The sequence below is a fragment of the Equus przewalskii genome, chromosome 27 (assembly GCF_037783145.1).
Source record: "Equus przewalskii isolate Varuska chromosome 27, EquPr2, whole genome shotgun sequence".
NCBI lineage: Eukaryota > Metazoa > Chordata > Mammalia > Perissodactyla > Equidae > Equus > Equus przewalskii.
This window is the reverse complement of record NC_091857.1, coordinates 14,624,881-14,643,642: the sequence shown is the minus strand read 5'-3', so window position 1 is coordinate 14,643,642 and position 18,762 is coordinate 14,624,881. Positions and strand designations below refer to the sequence as shown.

The window sequence follows — 18,762 nt, the reverse complement described above, 5'->3', positions numbered from 1 at the left end:
ACACAGAAACAAATTCAGGGCTGAGGAGACTAAATGGCTGAGAGTTTCGCTCTGCATCTCCTATCTCTAGGTCCAGGGATCCTACTACATTTCAAGTATACATTCATGTAAATATAAATATATTTACTATAGATGTTGCTTTCAAACTTTCATAGATACGTTTTATACATATTTGTGTGTATGTATATTTATATGTGTACATAAATATATATATTTGTGTGTCTATATATTCTTTTCATACCTTTTACTTAACACCAGGATACTATAAAAAAGCCAACTCTTTATTTCGTCTCCATGAACAGATTGTGAAGCTTGTGGCCAAGGACATGACCAGGAGTGTCATTCAGCTTGAAAATACTGACAACCGAAAACTAGTGAGAGGTTCTAAGGTCAGCCTCCACAATAGGAATAATTTGAACCTTTTTTTAAAGATAGCCATACTGCTTGTTATCTGGGTCAACTAGAAAAGGCATATTGGCCAAAGATTGTCATAATTTAAGAATTCAGCATGGCATCTCCCACCCACTTTCACCTCAAAATAAATGGATTTTTCCTGTGGTGTAACCTTTCTTTTTCTGCAAAAAGGAGAAGAAATGGAAGAGAACATGAATTAGCTTCTTGTAGAAATTGGAACCAGTGGCTTTTCATTAAAATGAATCTGGCTTGTTCTCTACCAATTGCCTAAATACAGAGTGGGAAGCCAAAACGCAGAGGTATTTGCTTAAGGCTTGCAAATAATTTTGCTGATCTCAATGTTAAAATTTAAGATTAAAATCTTTACAAACCACAATTTAATTCAATAAGCCCAGAAAGTGACTAAAGTCAATGATTGTACTGAGATTGTGTATATTTTTCCCAGAGGTTAATTTTGTCAGAAATAAGAAAGCTGCCTAGCCTATTTTTAAAGAGCCAAATTGTGTTTTAGACTTTTACGTTTAGTGTCTCTTAGCAACCCACAGAATATGTACGCCTGAGAAAAGAGGAGAATCACACTGTTGCATGCTACATTTTATGGAAATGTTAAGTTTATGATCTCCCATTATACTTCTGGATGAGATATTCCCTCTCCAAAATGTAATAAAGCAGCTTAATTGTATTGTATTTCGTGGAAGAAAGGTACTTTGAGGTTTTCTTTGGTTTACAGAATTTACGTAATACTTTAGAGGAATAAATCAAAGATTTCAGTACATAGCTGGTACAAAGTTTTCACCACAGAGTTTATATATAATTGTAGATTATAAGGAGGCATTTATAAAGATGAGAATGTCTGTGTTACTTATGTAATTTCATATTTAGAGCTAACAATTTTTAGGGAAATTAAATATTCTGGGACTAGACATCATATATGTGTGTAAATCAATTCGTTATACATTTACTGAGCATCTCCTGTGTGCCATCCACTGTGCAAAGAACTAAAGAAATATGCAATTAAAAATGGCAGTTTCTGTCATCAATGTACTAACATTCTAAGGGATAAAACAAACTAAAAAAAGAAATCATGCAATGTAATGAGAGAAATAACAAAAGATGTGTACTGGGATATCATATCTATTGCAGTATAAAGACACGACATATGCAGGCCTAAATGGATAACTTGTGTATAGAAAATACATTATTTTGAGCTACTCTGCTCTAAACAGGCCAGCCCTGGTGTCTAGTGGTTAAGATCTGGCACTCTCATTGCCACAGTTTGGGTTCATTTCTGGTCAGGGAACCACACCACCTGTCTGTCGGTTGTCACACTGTGACAGCTATGTGTGGCTGGGATGCTGCAAGCTATGCCACTGGTATTTCAAATACCAGCAGGGTCACTCATGGTGGACGGGTTTCAGCAGAGCTTCCAGACTAAGGCTAGGAAGAAGGACCTGGTCACTCACTTCTGAAAACATTGGCCATGAAACCCTGTGGACAGCAGGGGAGCATTGTCTGATACAGCATGGGAAGATGCGAGGATGGTGCCAAAAATAGCGGGCAGGGTTTGGCTCTGCTGACCACAAGGTCACTAAGAGTGGAAATCAACTCTCGGGTGCGAACAAACCCTAAACGGATACAACACATAAACATTTACAAGTAAGAGGGGGAAAACCTCCATGTTTATCTTGAATCCTACTTAATAGATATTTGGTAAAATAGATACTTTTTCCCCAAGTAGTTTGTTTGCCGGGTTATTGTTGATATTGCAGTGTATTTTTTGCATGCTTTACTTTGGCTATGAAATGTGCAAAATTATGTTATAAAAATATGTTTCTCACATGGGAAAACAGAATATATACCTGAAACTGAGCAGCTTTTTTTTTTTTTTATATGACGAACTTAGAGTCAAAAAATTAATTTACCTGATTTCTTTCTTCTCTGATTTATTTAATGCTACCTTGGTCTCCTTGAGGAAGACAATGTGACTGAACTATTCTTATTGTCAGAGAATTCTTTTTCTGTTTTAAAAACTTGTCTATGGTATGAGTTGTTGACTTAAGCTGATTTCTTTCCTGTCTCCACCTCTTTTTGTCGTCATTTATATATTATGCTTAAAGCATTTTTTAAAAAGTTTTCTCATATCTTCTCAGAAAGCCCTTGTAAATATTAAAATAATAAATCGTCTAGCCAAAAGAATCTTGTGAACCATCTCCATGTTTTCCAACATATTGTTTACTGTTCTTTGCCTTGGAATAAGCAAGATAAATGTGAATAGCTGAGAATTGTGAAAAAGACAAGTTAAATCCACGTATAATGCTAAAAATTAGTTCAGTCCATGTGTAATACTAGTAACTATAGCAAGTCATGAACAAGATTAGTCATTGACTTCTTAAGATTTTTCTAGGTTACAAGTAATGTTCTCCCAGTTGCTTCCTGCCGGCAAAAGCAGAGCTTGGTGCTCCACTCATAATTTTGCTCAGTTATCTGTTGCTTGCATACATACTCAGGTTTCCGCTTGCCTCATTCTAGACAGTAGGTTTAGGGCTTGAAGCCTTAAATCTGCCCATCCACTGTTGTTCCGTGGAGATGATGGCTCACTTTCACGTCATTCCCTCTAGACAGCTTTTCATTTACGATAAACAAGGCTCCAGGAAAATCTCTCATAGCTGTCTCCTCCTTTCTATTTCTACTTCTGCCACATCCACTGTCTTGGTTCAGACCATCTTCTCTATCTGGACTAGTCCATTAGTCTTCCTACCTCTACACGTGCTCAACATTTTTCTTCTGGCATCCTAAGCAAACAAGACATTCTCAAATCTCCTGTTGAATCCTTCACTTAAAAAAGAGGTCTGCAAGAGGTTGAAATGTGATCATTTTCAAAGGAAGGACAGCGTGAACAGAAAGAACTGTGCAGCCAACGAGTGATGAAGCCAAAGTGTAGGGAAGAAGTGTCTGTTCCCCAGAGTATAGAATGTTAGCATCATTTCAGAAACACCCAACATGGCCATGCTTTTATGCTTTGCTGTCCAAAGTTATGAGGAGCCATAGGGAAGGAACATTACACGTTGATATAAAAATTCTCATTTTGGGGACACACTAATCACCTTTATTGACTTTTGTCTTCTTCACTTGACTACTGCCCAATGTTTGTTGTGCAAAAGATTGAATCCTGCTGGATCTTCATCGTCTAAAGTTTTGCTTGGATCCCAAGAGTTCTCCACTATCACTTGGACTGACCTCAGAAAATCTCGCTATTGACTCTCCCCATTTATATCTGACAATTGGCTGGAGTCTGACTGATGAAGACATCAAAGATGTTGACATGATTGGTGAAGATAGATGCTGCCTTTTCCCACAGGACTAATTCATTAGAGATGAGTTTAGCAGTGGGTATTGTCTTACACTGACAACTTTTCCATCTTTGTGTAATCTCATAACATGAGAAAATCAGACAGCAAGTATATGGATATTGAAGATCCTACAGAAATATAAATAAAAAGTCCAATGTGTAAAAAAAAAAAAAAAAGAGGTCTGCATTTCCATCAGGTACTTCCTCAGGATTCCTGACAACTGCCCTGAAGGGAGGGGGGAGGGGGGAGGGGGTGGGGTGGGGGAAGAGATAAGAGGTGTTTCTGGCAATGAGCAGCCAGATTTGCATTAGAAAGTCTTTCATTACCACTGCATTTGTGGTTTTGGACAAAACTCAGGAGGAAGGATGCCCTAGGGAGGGAGGAAAAGGCAGCCCTGGCTCTGGGGATAAAGGTTTGCTACAGCACTGAACAGAGACGTTCAAAATCTCTGTTGTGACAATGAGAGGAGGAAGAAGACAGGACTGTGATTCTGCCAAAGCAGGCACGGGGCCAGGCCTGGGAACCTGTGTACCCGAAGAGGCTGACCTACAGGGAGTAAATAATGGAGTTTCACTTCTGTACAGGCATATGAAGATACGGTGGGTCTGGTTCCAGACCACTGCAATAAAGCAAATATTGGAATAAAGCGAGTCACACTAATTTTTTGGTTTCCCAGTGCACATAAAAGTTGTGTTTACACTATATTGTAGGCTATTAAGTGTGCAATAGCATTATGTGTAAAAAAAAAATTACATACCTTGATTAAAAAATACTTTATTGCTAAAAAGTGCTAACCATCATCTGAGCCTTCAGGGAGTTGCAATCCTTTTGCTGATGGAGAGTCTGGTGAAAAAAAAAAAGCAATATCTTTGAAGTACAATAAAACGAGGCACACCTCCACTTTGATCCCAGCTAATTTAGATGGAGCTTTGATATGGGATAAAAGTTAAAAGAGGCAGTGAAAACTACCAAACTAACAACTCAGTTCTAAGCTTGGAATCCCTATGTACGTTGAGGTGGCCCTGCTTCTTGGGTATGGGGACTAGAGGCAGTGATAACCCACATTCCCCTTCTCTTTTTCTCCTCTCACTTGTCTCTTCCTTTCTCCATCTCTCCTTTTCTTTCTTTTTCATTTATTTTTATTAAGTAGATATAAAGTAAAATTTATACCACATATAATATATAAATTATAACAATACAAACACCCATGAACTCACCATCCAGTTGAAAGTGGAGAATACTGTATTATTTTGAAGTTCTCTGTGTGCTCCTCCCCCAAACCCTCCATAGAGGTAATAGCTGTAAGAGTTATGTTTACCATTCTCATGCTTTTCTTTATGGCTTTCCTATATGTTTGTAATCCTAAACACTAAATTGTTTAGTTCTGCATTCTTCTTTTTTTCTTGTTGAGGAAGATTAGCCCTGAGCTAACACCTGCTGCCAGTCTTTCTCTCTCTCATTTTTTTTTTTTTTTTGCTTGAGGAAGATTAGCCCTGAGCTAACATCTGTACCAATCCTCCTCTACTTTATATGTGGGTTGCTGCCACAGCATGTCTGATGAGTAGCATAGGTCTGCACCCAGGATCCGAACCCACAAACCTGGGCTGATGAAGCAGAGGGTGCCAAACTTAACCACTATGCCATGGGGCTGGCCCTAGTTCTACATTCTTAAATTATTTATTCATTTATTTATTTATTTACTTATTTATTTATTTTGCTGAGGGATGATTCACCCTGAGCTAACATCTGTGCCAATCCTCCTCTTTGCATGTGAGCTGCCACCACAACATGGCTACTGAAAGACAAGTGGTGTATGTCTGTACCCAGGTACCAAACCTGGGCTGCCAAAGCAGAGCTTACTAAACTTAACCACTAGGCCACTGGGACTGGCCCTGCATTCTTAAGTTTTATGTAACAACATCATGCTGTATGCATTCTTTTGCAGTTTTCTCTTTCCCTCCAACTGATATTCTTAAAATGCATCCCTGCTGTTGCTTGTTACTATCATTTTATTTTCATTGTTGGATGGCACTGTGCTGTGATAGATAAATGGGTTGCTTGTAGTTTCTTTTTGCTATTACAAACAGAGCTTATAGAAGTTGGTGCATATTTCTTGGTCCATATATATAGAAAAGTTTCTCTAGGGTATAAACGTAGGAGTGCAATTGCTTTGCCATACATAGGATAGACACGTCTTCAATTCTAGATGTAGCCAAATGGTTTCCAGAGTGACACTATCGCCTTACACTCCCACCTGCTGTGTAGAAATGTTTTGGTGTTCCACATCATTGATGGCACTTGACAGTCTTGGTCTTAAAAATTTCCAATCTGGCAAACATGAAATGATATCCCACTGTGGATTTTCCATGAATAGTAATGCTGTTGAACATCCTTTACATGTTTATTCATCTTTGGGATTTCTTTTTCTCTGAAGTGTCTTTTTAAGTCTTTATCTCATTTTTTCTGCAGAGTTTTCTCTTTTTAAATTTGCTTTGCAAGAGATCTCTGCTGTTGAAATATATTCATTGCAATTATCTTCTCCCAGTTTGTGACCTTAGATCTTTACTCATGTTGCAGCCTCTTTGATGAACATTCTAGAATTTCATGTAGTCAAATTTACCAATATTTTCCTGTACTTTTTTTTCTTGGTTAAGAAATCTTTCTATGCCTTTTGCTTTCCTCTGATGTAGTCTCTACAGAAGTCAAAATATAATGACCGATACCTGAAATTTATATAATGTTATAAACCAATGTCACCTTAGTAAAAAAATAAATAAATAAAGGAAATTCTTCGATAGCCTAAGAATATAAAGATATTTTTGATAGTGTTTTCTATGTCTTGTAGTCTTTCTTTAATACGCTTTTTATTGTAGAATAATTTTAGCTTTACTGAGAAGTTTCAACAACAGAACAGAGAATCCCTATATATCCCTCCCTCGTTCCCACCCTTGGTTAATGTCTTATATTACAATGACACATTTGTCAAAGCTAAGAAACCATTAGTACATTACCATTAATTGAACTCCAGATTTTATTCGGAATTCGCCAGTTTTTTCTCTTTCTGTTGTAGGATGCAGCCCTGGGAAAGATTGTGTTTCTTTGTCACTTCTCTCCAGTCTCCATTGGTCTGTGACAATTTCTCAGTCTTTCCTTGTTTTCCTTGACTGTGGCAGTCCTGAGGAATGCTCCCAGGTATGCAGTAGAAGGGCCTTGAATCTAAATTTTTGGATGTTTTTCTAGTGATTAGAGGGGCGTTAAGGGCTTTTTGAAAAAATACCATATAGCTCAAGTGCTCTTCTCACCCAAGAATATCAAGGGGCACATGATATCTACAGAACATCAATGGGGATATTAACCATAATCACTTGGTTAAGCACAACCGTCAGATTTCTCCACTGTAAATACTCTAGTCCTTGGAAACAAGTCACCACATCTGGCCTACCCACAAGGAAGCATAGTGGTGGTGATTAAGCTCTATCTCCTGGAGGGAGGAGTGTCTATATGTGTTAAATGGAATACTTCTGTAAGGAAGATATATCTCTTCTTCCTAATTTATTTATTTATGCAATCATTTATCTTTATTTGTGTATATATTCATGTACATTTACATTGTATTTTGGGTTAGTCATCATTTTTCATTCACTTTTAACTCTTTGTCTATCTGGAGTTGATATTTTAATATGGTGTGAGGTAGGGGACTAGTTTTATTCTTTTATATACAGATAATTGTTTCAGCACCTTTATTAGAAAAATCCATCCCCCCAACAAACACACACTTATCTACAAGGGCAGTCTATTCATGAAAAGGTTCTGTTTAAAATAATCTTGCTGGGGCCAGCCTGGTGGCGCAGCAGTTAAGTGTGCACGTTCTGCTTTGGTGGCCTGGGGTTTGCCGGTTCGGATCCCAGGTGCGGACATGGCACTGCTTGGTACGCCACACTGTGGTAGGCACCCCACATATAAAGTAGAGGAAAATGGGCACAGATGTTAGCTCAGGGCCAGTCTTTCTCAGCAAAAAGAGGAGGATTGGCAGCAGTTAGCTCAGGGCTAATCTTCCTCAAAAAATAAAATAGGTAAAAAAATAAAGAAACAAAATAAAATAAAGTAATCTTGTCAATTTAATAATTAAAGAATTATACTGATTTAATTGTCAAATATTGAACTTTTCAAGTTTAATATTTTTTTCTTATCTTGACCTATTTGCTATGTTGTGTATTCCTTGTGGATGTTGAACTGTTTATAGCAAATATCAATTAAAAATCTCTTAAGAATACTTGGAATTTTTTTTAAAGCCAAAGTAAAACATTCAAGGTAATAATAGCTACTGTTGATTAGATGTTTCGTGTGGGCTGTATGCGAGAGATTTACCTGTATTCTTTCGTTTGGTTCTCATAGCATTCTTGTGAAATAGCTGCTCTCCAGATTACGCAGGTGAGAAAACTAGGGTTCACACAGAACAAATAACTCACTTCAGATCACAGCTAATCAGGGGGTAAAGTAGATTCAAACCTGAGTGTGACTTCAAAGTTAGTTCTTAGTTGACTTCTTCCAGATGCTAATAGAAGGATTCTGCTTGCTTTACAACATAATTCTTTTGACTCAACCAAATTTTCAATGAACCATTAGTGTAAACATTACAAGAAACATTTACTGGTTAAGGTAGGTTGTGCTATATATTTCTCAACTGCTATTGATTATGAACAGTAGTAGTTTCAAACTGAAATTGATGCACAATTTAAAAGCCAAAACGGCAATAGAAACATTAAACTGTGCTTGAGAGAGAAGTGTGACCACTTATAAATGAAACTATTAGGAAGAATGCAATTTACAAGCCTACTTAAGCTATTAAAATTATTTTTAGGGAAAGCAATAGACCAAGTGAAACCAGCAAGTGCTCCTTGCTATTAAAACCAGGGAGAATTAAGACGAGACTGGAAAAGAAGATGGGAAACTAATTTATAAGAGCAATTTAACATTTTCAAGGTAATAAGAAACACTTACTCCTTTAATAGATGTTTGATTTTGAATTTTACTATGCAGGGCACATTTTATTTTAAAAGGAGCCATAAAAAATTTAAGTAAAGGACCATAATTCCTGGCCAAGGATGTGTGTTGCTGGTAAATCCCATGATGAGCAAAAATCTGATTGGCTAGACCAAATTCTTATAGAACATAGGAAGCTGGATGAGAACATTAAAATGCTAGTCACTGAAAATAAAAGTATTGGAAGGCATTGGCTTCCAAAACAAACCTGAGTTGACAGGGTTAGAATATTCTGCCAACAGGTAGCAGCTCTTATAAATCACTCATCTCGACTGTTCAGGAAGCACGGCGATGACCTTGTTCTGGACAGCCATATTCTTTCCCCAAAGTTTTGTACTATGCAGATTACTCATCTTTAGAAATTATTAACCCACCTTTCACTGGCTTAGAATTTTGTATACTGTATTTCTGTTTTTGTAATTCTTTCTTTTAGGATTATTAACTAAACAATACAGATGTTATAAGTTAGATCCTTAAAAAAATTAAAATTGTTACATAAATTTAAATTCTTAAAACCAAGGATGCTAAAATCACAGGTGGTAAGGTGTTACTTTTTTGGCCCTTGTCCCCAAAGTCATATGAAATCAGACAACAGGTTTATAGGCAATTACCTGGATAGTGATGTCTATAAATCAAGTAGAATAGAAATTATCCGAAAATGCTTTGCAAATTTCCTGGGGCAGTTCTAGATGTTGGAATTGATGGGTGTGGTAAGTAAAATAATAAACCTCCAAATATGTCCAGATTTTATTCCGGGAATCCGTAAATATTAAATGGCAAAAGGGAATTGAGACATGACTTGATAAGGACCTTCAGATGGGGAGGTTATCCTGGATTATCTGCCTGGGCCCAATGTAGTCACAAGGCTAAAGAGGGAAGCGAGAGAGTCAGAGGCAGGCAGAGAAGCAGATGTGCCCACCGAGCAGAGGCCAGATGGCTACCATATTGGTTTGAAGATGCAGAAAAAAGCCAGCAGCCAAGAAATGCCTCTAAAAGCTGGAAATGTCTGGGAAACAGATTCTCCTCTGGAGCCTCTAAAAAAATGCAGCCCTGAGCGCATCTTGATTTCAGCCCAGTGAGACTCATGTCAGGCGTCTACTCTACGCAACCGGAGGATAACAAATAGATGTTGTTTCAAGGCACCACATCTGTGGTAATTTGTTACAGCAACAATAGAAAACTGAGATGAAGGGCACAGGAATATATTTCACAGAAATAAGTAATTCTTTTTAAAAAAGAAGCAGAACCCTGTGATACAGGAGAAAGTGAGCAATAAAGATTTCCAGGGAAATAATCACAATTCTCTTCAAACCAGAACAGCAGAGCACACTTCTCTCTGGTTCTAAAACTCTAGTTACAAATGCTTACATATGCTCTGTTTCAGATTCCGCAAAATCTTTAAATATCTTTGGTTCCATTTTACAATGAAACTCATCTTAGCAGAAAGAAAAAAGAGTTCGTGCATTCAAACATTTACTGAGCGTCTAAACATTATAATACTGGGGATAACAACATAAATAAGACAGTGTCCTTTATTCCCTTATTTTGAGGCATACAATCTAGCATGACTTTTTCTTTTTGGACCATGACTCGTAGTAGAAAACACATTTTCTATTGCAACTCAGTATATCTACCTTTCTAAGGTTGAACCAAAGCTTGATACACTCTAATATTTTCTATTCTCATCTAGTCTATTTCACTAGAAAATGCTATGTAGGAATTGTTGAATTTTGAAAAACATTAGTTTGAAAAACACTAGTTTCGTAAGTTAGACATGTAGAGAAATAGCTGAACGTGTCATATGCTGTAACAGCTGACAATGACAACCATGGTAATTACAAGAACAGTAATAGCTAACATTTGAATGCTTACTCTGTTCATTGTTTTAAGAGCATATTCAACATTTGAAGTGTCCTAACCAGGTAATCAGACTTCAGAGACAGTGACATAAAACCTTCAACTATCCTTACGGAAACTACACGAGAGAATTTTTAACTCGCATAAGAAACATCGAAAATGATTTTTAAAAATAGTAAAACGAGTTGTGCTTGAGTTATGTGATTGGATAAGGGCAGCGAACAGGCACCAACGCCCACTTAGGAACGTGGCGTCAGGGGGTGACAAGTCTAGTAGCAGCTAACGTCTTTGGAGGAGCACACAAGCTCTGTTTGGCTGTGCAGCTCCATTTCAGAGAGGATGCTGCTGCTTGACCCAATCTGCTTTCGGAATGTCTTAACAGCCTTGGTACCCCAAGCTTGTAAGCACAGTTTACATGACTATTCGTGCTTTCTTGTTAGTAAATGTTAGACAGGACTTGATGTAAACCTCGTTTTCATTATTAACATGCTGTGGAGTGGCAAGGTAGTGTGGGAGATGATCTCAGCCAACACCTACCTCTAATCACTGAGAGCAGTCAAGATTTGCCCTGAGAAGCTGATGATTAAATGGTCAATTTGGCTTCTTTCAGTTTCCCAACAGACTCTACATTCTGTTGCAAGGAACTTGCACTTCATTTCTTAGCTGGGATCTCTCAAAGAGAAGCACGCTGTCAGAAGCATGTCAATGGAATTTAGTACTCTGCGTTTTCAACGAGCACCCCTCCCATCCATAAACACTGAAGCGTGAGGATGCTGGTTGACAGGCCGGGAACTACTGCTCAAGTGCAGGGGTTCTATGATCAGATGTGCTGCGGCCTTACCGCCTGTCTCCCTCCCAAGCCCCAGACTGGGAAGGCAGTGTGTCCCGATCATTGCTCTGAAGACTATGGCATGTTCCCTTTCCATCACACCTGGAATTCTTCTCCTTGCTTACTCTTTTCCTCTCAGCCTGTTTGGCCTAAAATGTCTCCCAGTTCTGGTAGTATCATAAGGACAGAGGAGTAGAGAATGGGCGTGAAAGAGCTCAGAAATGTTACTGTCAGTCATTTGTTATTTATTATTTTAACTCTTGCATCTTTTAAGAAAGGCCAGAAGGCAGTGTCAACAGTCGGTGCTGAAAACATGCTTAATATATTTTGGTTCCGCTCTTTGATCTCATTCCTCAGATTCCCTTCTGTGCCAACCACAATTACCTTCCTTCACGTTAGCCCTTCTCTCCATTCCTCCCCTGTCATCAGAGAATGCCTGAGTGACTCCTGTGTCCCCTGCAGTGTCGTGGAACTTGTAGAGTGGATACAAAAGAGCGACTGCTAGTGTGTCAAGTTTGTCCTTCTTAGAGGTCTGAGGTTTACGACAAGAAAAAGAGAGAGAGACAGAGAGAGAGGAAAAGAAGGAAGGGAAGAAGAAAGAAGAAAGAAGAATGAAGGAAGGAAAAAAAAAGCCCCTCGTGTCCTTAAAGAATAAAATGAATCCTCCTTCCCAAAGTGATGATTAAAAATTAAAAACAAACACAGCTTTATGATTCAAGACTGCTCCCCCCAGGTACTCCTGGGGGAATTCTCCTTCTCTCCTAATTTCTTTATCAGCATCACGTCTGAACCATGTGAAGATCAATAGTTATTTATTTTTTATTTATTTATTTATTTTAGGAAGATTAGCCCTGAGCTAATATCAGCTGCCAATCCTTCCCATTTTTTTTTTTTTTTTGCTGAGGAAGATTTGCCCTGAGCTAACATCTGTGCCCATCTTCCTCTACTTTATATGTGGGATGCCTGCCATAGCAGGGCTTGATGAGCGATGTGTAGGTCTGTGCCTGGGATCCTAAATGGTGAACTCCAGGCTGCCAAAGCAGAGGGTGTGAACTTAACCACTGTGCCACCAGGCTGGCCCCTATTTATTTATTTTTTTGGTAAGGGAGATTGGCCCTGAGCGAACATCTGTAGCCAATCTTCCTCTTCTTTTTTTCCACTTGAGGAAGAGTGGCCCTGAGCTAACTCCTGAGCCAATCCTCCTCTATTTTGTATGTGGGACGCCACCACAGCATGGTTTGATGAACAGTGTGCAGGTCTGCACCTGGGATCCAAACCTGTGAACCCCTGGTTGCTAAAGTGGAGTGTGAGAACATAACCTCTATGCCACTGGGCTGGCCTCAATAGTTATGTTTAATGCAGAATGGATTATCAGCAACATTTCAATCCCATCCCTCCCTCCCACAGACAGCACAGAGCTGCTTTTTCTCCTTCTATGAGTTATTCATGCTTAAGACACACAGAGCTTTCAGTGATAATCTCAGCTAAATTTACATAGAAAAACAATCTTATATACTGCTTTAAAATGTTTCCAATTTCAATTTCTAAACTCTCCGTATTGCCTACGGACAAGAATTCATCTCTCTGAGAGGACTTCCCTCATCCCTGGTCTTTGGAGGTATGCCTCAGAGTGCCCCGAGATCCTCTCCTTTAGAGCCATTATGAAAATTCTCTCTTTCTCTGCTTAGACCCAAATCAGGCACACAGTAGGTGTTATTACCTGCTGGATGAAAGAATAAGTGAATTATTGCTGCTACAGAGATTTATTTTCTCCCTTTTCTTTTTGACATCAAGGCATTTTCACAGAAATGGAAAAACATTATTTAATGTGAAAAGCCACTATTATGATCTATTATAATCTTCACTCCCAAATGGAAAGGAACAACTTGTCTTTCCGTCTACCGTCTAAATTGTGGGTAACGAGTTTCAGTTTCTAAATGTAATTGCTGTGCGGATCCTATTTTGTTTTTGGATCTCCCTGAAGCATTCCTCTAGCCTTCTACTTCGGAGTTTTGTTTGAAGAACATTCTTGTCAGTTGAGATTAAGATAACATTTCTACGAGAACACAAAAGCTGAGAAAGAAATCCAGTCACGCTGCCTGAGGAACCAGCTGTGCTCGTCCTTCTGTTTTCTCTTCCTTCTCCAGACAGAGTGGAGGCTGTGTCTCCAGGGAATGAAGTGAGTCAACAGGTACAGTTACTGGGTGAGTAAGGTGTGGCACATCATCCTCTCAAATACGGTAAACAGGGCAAAGCGCTGGATAGAAGGCCAGCCTTCTATCATTCTAGTAAACGTTCTAGAAAAACTGTTTCCAACAAATATTTAGGGCGTAGGAAAGGCTTCTAATGCATTCTTTAGTCTCTTTGTCCATTTTCTTTTGATTTAGTGGACATCCAGAAAGGTAAATCTAATCAGAATGTACTTTCCACCAAAATGTCTAGAATTTTCTTGACTCTAAAATAACCAGAGGTCTTTGTAGAAATAGTCATATGAAATACTCATTTCATTCTGGATTCCTTTGTCCACATGCCTACTTTTTGCGGAAGTGACTTCAAGTTCAATCTGAGATCTGCTCATAAAGAAAATTCTTTCATCTTACAAACATTTGTGTGCGTGCAGTGTGGTAGTAAGTGTTAGGAAGAGTGGGGAACAAGGCAGAGAAAGTGGCTGCCTTCATGGCACTTTCATCCTAATGATTTTCTGTCTTAAAACATCACAGCCCAGAATTCTGAACAAGTTGCTTCTCAAATCCTGCTGTACTATAGTTTTCCAGTGCCTCCCAAATTCTCTCTCTCAGAAAGGGGTGAGACAACTTCATAAGGAACCGCCTGGGATGTTTATTAAAAGTCTGGATTCTCAGCCTGTTAAGCCCAGAGATTCCGTTTCAGTAGGCAGGACTGACCCAGGAATTTCTACTTTAAAAAAGTTTCAACTACTTTCGAAAAGTTTTGAAAAGTGGTCCTTTGGGGGGTGGGTAACACCCGAAAATCAGAAAAATTCTGTAATAAATCCAAGTGACTAAATGGTTAAAAACCATTTTTATTGTTGATTTGGTAAACACCTGAAGTCATGTTTGGGAGAAAATTATGAAAGAGAACTTACTCCAGTGCAGCAATGACCGTGACAAAGAGTCAGGACTAATGCCCCCGAGTAACTTGACTGCTGAGCTTTCTTCCAACTCACGCAGTGCAAAGTTAAAATAAATCACACAAAGGACTAAGAATTATATAAGCCTTGTGAATATAAAATGAACGCAAGCCTTTATTTCTAGTTAGACGCTGTAATACAGCATCTATCCTGTCTTTAACAGTTTGCATAGGGCTACAGAGAACATTTTCTGTATGAATAGGCACTATAAAAACATTCTATTGCTGTGTAATCTCATAATATATCTGACACATTGCCAGAGCCAAAGGCTAGGATGCAATCTAAGTAAGTTTGTCTCCTCCTTAGAATAGTCCGGTCTTTCAAAGGGATCTCTAACCAACGCCTTTGTGATCTTAGGTAGAAATTCGCCTTACAAACAGCCTATTACGGCTTCAAAAAATTTGAATGATAAAATTTGATGTTTGGCGTATTTTCCTTTCTTGAATTTCCATTACTGAAAATTAAGATTTGAGGATTCTTTCCAGAAACCTTTACATTTCTAAAGACAACAAATAAAATGATTACTTCTTCTTATCCCCTTCATGCCAACTGGCTGAAGTTTGACTTATTTTTTTCTTCGTTTTAGATTTGACACAGCCATTGCCAAATGAACAAAATGCCTCTTATGCTTATTCAGAAATACAGAATTCTTAAAGCAAGAGCAAAAAGAACTAAAAAGTTATTTATGTTGGGGCAATGAAAATATCCAAATAATGGATGGTGGTGATGGTTACACTACTTTGTGAATATCCCGAGGCACTGAGCTAACATCTGCCTCCAATCCTCCTCTTTTTGCTGAGGAAGATTGGCCCTGAGCTAACATCTGTGCCCACCTTCCTCTCTTTTATATGCTGGATGCCAACCACAGCATGGCTTGACAAGTGGTGTGTGTAGATCTGCACCTGGGAACCGGTGAACTCTGGGCTGCTGAAGTGGAACATGCAAACTTAATCCCTATGCCAAGGGGCTGGCCCCCTGTTTTTCTTATTTTTGTAATTTTTTACATTTGATTTCTACTTGCACTTTCAAATAAAATGATTCTTTACCTGAAATCTTAATTGAGGTCAAGGAAAACAGATTCTGAAATCAATTTCTTTTTTAGTCACCATGATTCATATTTCTTGGACATGCTGCATATGATTACCTAGAAATTTACCTTTGAGGATAGACAGTGTTCAAATTCATTTGTTCTGTTGTCACTTCACTTCCTAGTCATGTGTTGCTTAAATACAGGAAAGGTGCTGAGATATTCTGGAACTCTACCCTGCTGTTTGGGATTCCAGAGTTTTAGGAAAAGAGTTCAATTCAAAGATCTGATGATAGTTTGAGTCCATTGCATTGTGCTTTAATAATGCGTAGGTAAATGGGCTCCGAGGTTTAATCAAATACCTGGTGCAATGCATAAAGTTGGACAGCTACCTCATCTCTCTCTCTCTCTCTCTGTCTATCTCTCTCTGTCTCTCTCTCTCTCGCACACATACATACAAACACACGGAGTGAGGACAGTAGAAATAAGCCAGTACTTTTAGCCAACAGTCTATCTGCAGATCCTGGTCAAAGTGATAAATTTCAAGAATGCATTGAAATAAACAAATTAGATTGTCCCATTTTCTATTTGGGTGGGTCACTTCTAATGCTTTTAACATTTAAAATGCCTGATGTTTGACATTGTCTAAATCAGAGTTAAGGCTGTGAGCAGGCTCCAGATGTTAACATGTTACAAGTTGGAGTTTTAAAAATATGTTTTAGAAAGAGTCATATAATAAAAAAAATAAATAATTTCTTTACAAGTTACCTGAGAACTAGGAATTCTAGGTAGGAGCTCCAGTCCAAAGATATAGAGACATTTAATCACTGTTTATAATTTAAATAAATTCTTGTTTGAATATACCCAGTCCTTTGGATCTGAAAGGAGTTTGGTTTTCCAGCATCCCCTGTTGAAAGCTAAAGTTCAGAGTTGATATCTCATTGGCTGAAATAAGCTGGAAGCAGCCGTGAGCCCCTGCGGAAAAATGGAGGATTGGAGGTCAAAAAGCTCCTACGTGGAAGAGAGAGATGTTAAAGCAGGATGTGGATCTGCACCTCACACAGCTTAAAATTCAGATGAATTAAAGAGTTAAAGTTAAAAAAAAAAACTTTAGAGTAAGAAAGTTGCCATAATTATTTTTCAGATACCTGGTTTGGAATGGCTCACACAAAAAGAAAAAGATACTGCTACCAAAAAATCACAAGTAAATGAAAAGATGTACAGGGAAAATAATCACCTCAGACGTGAGAGTTGCCATTTTTCACATTGATTTTTAAAAATCCAAGACATGAGATCTCAAAAACAGCAAATTTACAGAAGAATAAATGTCATATACCTCAGCCCCTGACCGAGTGACTTAATCACTGGGAAAAATGTACAACTGCAAAGTAATAATCTTGTATTTACAATAAGTGATTTAGAAAACAACCATGTGATACGAGGGGCCCCACTTTGTTCTCTGCTCCTTACCATTTTCCCAGTCAGTAAAATCATTTGGATCAGAGGTGGTTTCAAAAAGAGTGCTGATCGTTAATGAGCTATTTCTCAAAGGTCATTAGGACTGAGTTGGTAAACATCAGTGATTACTGGTGGCATGGCTGCCGTCACGTTTGCTGAAGCATAAACATATAGTTTTCCCAAAGACTTTGCATATTAAGTTTTCATTGGGATGTATTCTAAAGGGAACGTTCTCTATATGTCTGCATTATTCCGTGTAAATTGTGAGATAATTCCCAGGGGTTGACTTATTTTCTGGTGAATTTGTTTTTTGTTTTTCTTTTTCTGTAGTGTTTTTCCCCAACAACCTGTTTGGCTCCAAACAAAGAGAGTGAACAAAATATATGTGTGTGTCTACTTTTTCAACCTCTCCGTTAACCTCGTTACAGCTCCCTCTCTGCCTCGACTCCCCAAAGCTTGTCGTCCTAGCAACAGACCAGCATGTCAGTTTTCTCTCTGTTATCTAAATTACATATTGTCTGCTCACCAGCTATTATCTCTTACTCTAGTTAAGTCTAGGTTAATTAACTGTGTTCTCTTTTCCTAAAGAAATAAATCTCCATCACTCTGTTTTCCTGTTGTCTTAGTCATGACTTTAATCTTAGAGTAAAAGGGAACTATGGTTTGGAAGTATATATATTTTTCTCATAAATAAGCACAGATTGGGATTTACCTTAGACCACAATATCTCAGATTGAGGTCAGCAAACTGCTTCCCACAAATTCTGCCCATCTCGATGTCCATCTTCTAAGGGAGCACCCAGTCACATCTGCCTAAGTCTACACTGGGGTGTGATAATGTGTTTGCGCAAAGTGGAAGCTACGTCACTGCACAGCGAAGTTTTCAAAACACTTGAAATAGACAGTCTTGAGTCAGTCGGTACCTCTGTCCCACATTCTCACTGCAAATGGCTGCTTTATGCAAATGTTTCTAATACCAACCTGCAATAATTCAGCAATGATAAGTGGGCACTAAACATGCAACGAAGAAATTTGCTGCTTTTAATTTTAGCAATCAATAAAATAGAAAAATATTTAATGTCGATTTCACCAAAGCAATAATGTTAACCTGAACTTTAAATAAACACGACAGCTTTACTCATTTTTATGTGTTAGGTTGGCACTTGAAGATTGCTTGTTGGGTAAATTGTCATTATTCTGAGCTAGAAAATTTGTGAAACTGTTCTGCTTCATATAATACACACATGTGAAGAGGCAATTCTTACGTTTGTAGGATTTATGTAAAAATCAGAGACAGATCAAACCCAGAACTAGATCTGAGGCTGCATCATCTATTAAACCCAACGCCACCTGTCATTATTAATCATTAATTTGAATATTTAAAATGTTTTGTTTGGCTGTTCTTAACTTGAAATTTGTTTGGTTTATGGTTGACTATACGCTATAAATATAAAGTATTTATTCTTAGTTTTATTTGTGTTTGACATTATATCTAAATTATTTTAGTCTAAGCATTTTTTTAATTGGATCCAAATATTATTCAAGATTGAGAAAAAATGATATGTTTCTTCTCTTTCATTCTAAGGATTGTTCAGAAGAAATTTCAACTCAAGAGATAGTCTTGGGAAAAGTGGAAA

The 18,762-nt window shown here is 38.0% G+C and overlaps 1 long non-coding RNA gene across 3 annotated transcripts; it reads left to right on the top strand.

Annotated features, from left to right (window-relative positions):
• Window positions 1-1,783: 1,783 nt before the first annotated feature.
• Window positions 1,784-17,737, top strand: LOC103544783 (uncharacterized). 3 transcript variants are annotated; one of them, XR_011533884.1, is made up of 5 exons: window positions 1,790-2,070; window positions 6,835-6,956; window positions 8,160-8,195; window positions 11,275-13,697; window positions 17,457-17,737. It is a non-coding gene; the product is annotated as an uncharacterized lncRNA (long non-coding RNA). The 3 variants fall into 3 exon arrangements; XR_011533883.1 differs by lacking the exon at window positions 8,160-8,195 and having other exon boundaries at window positions 1,784-2,070; XR_011533885.1 differs by lacking the exon at window positions 8,160-8,195 and having other exon boundaries at window positions 1,795-2,070; window positions 13,288-13,697.
• The last annotated feature ends 1,025 nt before the right edge of the window (window positions 17,738-18,762 follow it).